We start from the raw sequence: 2,523 nt of genomic DNA, 5'->3' as shown, positions 1-2,523 counted from the left end.
CTTATCTGCCGCCAGACGCGCTGCCCCGGAGCAGCGCAGCTCTCGCGCCGGCCCTGCCGGCCCGGCCTGGCCCGGCCCGGCCTGGCCCGGGGACCACCGGGGCCCCACGCGCCCCGGCCCGAGTGGGGRTGGCCCCAGGGAGCTCACCCTGGGGCGGCATCAACGGCCCCAGGGTGGCACCGATGGCCCCATGAGGCTCACCCCAGAGTGGCACTGATGGGCCCAGGATGGCACCAGTGGCCCTACGGGGCTCGTCCTGGGTTACACTGGTGGCCCCAGGCTGGCACCAACAGCTTTGTGGGGCTTGCTCTGGGGTGATGGCCCCTTGGGACTTTCCTTGGGTTGGCACTGATGGCCCCATGGGGCTCACTCTGGAGTGGCACCAAAGGCTCTGTGGGGCTTGCCCCAGGGTAACACCAATGACCCCAAGAGTGGCACCAGTGGCCCCATGGGACTCACCCCAGAGTGGCACTAATGGCCCCAGGATGGCACCAATGGCCCCATGGGGTTCTCCTCGAGGTGGCACTGATGGCCCTGGGGCAGCACCAACGGCCCCAGGGTGGCAGGGTTCGGGGAAGCTTTGCCTGTCTCCCTGCTCTGGGTCTTGGGCTGATGGTGTCGCAGCTCAGGAAGGGCCACAGGCCCTCTGGGGCACTTTTGGGACACGACAAGGGGCTAAAGACCAGAGGGGATGGTCCTTGCAGACCCCAAGTCCTGGTGTCCCCGTAGCCAGGGACATGCTGGCACTGGGGGCTGACCCTCTGCTACCTCTTGCCAGGRTCTGGCAGGGCTGGGGACAGTGTGGGTGACGCTGTCCCTATCTCCCAGAGGTGACAGCAGGTCGGGGGGTGCCCGCGTGCTAGGACAGGGACCCGATAGCCAGGCTCTGCTGCTTATCAGGGCCCCGCGCGGGTGGTGCTGCYGGGGGCTTATCATGGCCCCGCAGGCGTCTTCCAGGAACGTGAGCGTGTCCCTGCCCGGCTGGCGCAAACAACCCGGCACCAGGACACCGCGTTTGGAGTGGGGCACGGCCCCGCGGGGACACGCAGGCCTGCGAGCGTGTGGGGCTGGGGACACACAGGCCAGGGGACATGTATGGCCAGGGTCATGCACAGCCAGGTGACACAACCCTTTAGGGACATGCGTGACCAGGGGACCCACATGGCCAGGGTCACCCACAGCCAGGTGACATAGTCCTCTGGGGACATGCATGACCAGGGGACCCACATTACCAGGGTCATGCACAGCCAGGTGACATAGCCCTCTGGGGACATGCATGACCAGGGGACACATATGGCCAGGGTCACCCACAGCCAGGTGACAGGGTCTTCTGGGGGCATGCATTACTAAGGGACACATATGGCCAGTGTCATGCACAGCCAGGTGACATGGTCCTCTGGGGACATGCATGACCTGAGGACACGTCCCTTGGGGACACACACTGAGGCATGCATCTATCCAGGGGAAATATCCCTCTGGGGTGGCATGTGCAGGCTGGGGATACGTGCTCCCAGGGGACACATCCCTCCAGGCTCAGACACCACCAGGAGACACAACCCTCCAGGGGCCRCGCTGCCAGGGGACATGTCCCTCGGGGAAGTGTATATGGCCGGGGGACGTGGCACTTGGGGGGCACGCACTCGGGGAGGCACTGCCAGGGCACGAGCTTGCCCATGCAGGGGGTCGCAGCCCCTTTGGTGCGCATCACCGGACCCCCCCCCTGCACCCACATGTCCCCACCATTGCCCTGGCCCCTGGGGCTGCCACCGTGCCAAGTCTGTGGCCTGCTTATGTCCTGCACGTGGGCACCAGTTTACAATGGGCAGCTCCCAGTCTGGGGTCCCCCAGCCTGCACCCAGTGTGGCGGTGACCACAGGAGCCGGGGCAGAGCTGCACGCCTTGCCCCAATGGGGTGGCAGCCACCAATGTCCCCAACAGCGGTGGCAGGGCTGGTGCCACGTCCTTCAGGCAGAGCTGCTGGGGAGGGGGCACAGGCCCGGCCGAGACCCCCGGGGCGCCAGGACCCGTGCCCGTGCCAGGCAGGGCAGTGAGGACCCACAGGGGCTGCGGCGGGACGGGCGCTCGCCCTCGGGGCGCAGCTGCCCCCCGGGCACGAAGGGGTTACGGGGCCGCTCCAGCTGTGCCGGCCAGATGTGCGATATGCAGATGAGGCGGCGCAGGTTTTATAAGGCTGCTGCGGGGTCYGCCGAGGCAGCTGGGGGCTCGGCCCAGCGCCGCCCTGCCAGGTAGGTGCCCCTAGGGTGCCGGGACCCCCGCTGCTCCCCCCACCGGGGTGCCCGGACCCTCACCGGCCGGGCACCGGCCGCGCTGCCTGTCTAACGGTGCTGCGCTCCCTGTGCAGGCGCTGCGCTCCGAGCGGCGGGATGCTGCCCGCCCCGCGGCCCCGGGCGGGATATCATCATATACTGTAAGTTCACTATGAGACACTACAGTATAGATGATGTACTCCCCTGGGCTGCACCCCCCCACCCCCCCGCCACACCGAGGGACACCCACAGCCTC

Source organism: Rhea americana, unplaced genomic scaffold, assembly GCF_003343005.1.
Source record: "Rhea americana isolate MKP2758 unplaced genomic scaffold, rheAme1 scaffold_548, whole genome shotgun sequence".
Taxonomy (NCBI): Eukaryota; Metazoa; Chordata; class Aves; order Rheiformes; family Rheidae; genus Rhea; species Rhea americana.
Note: the sequence above shows the minus strand (reverse complement) of the source record.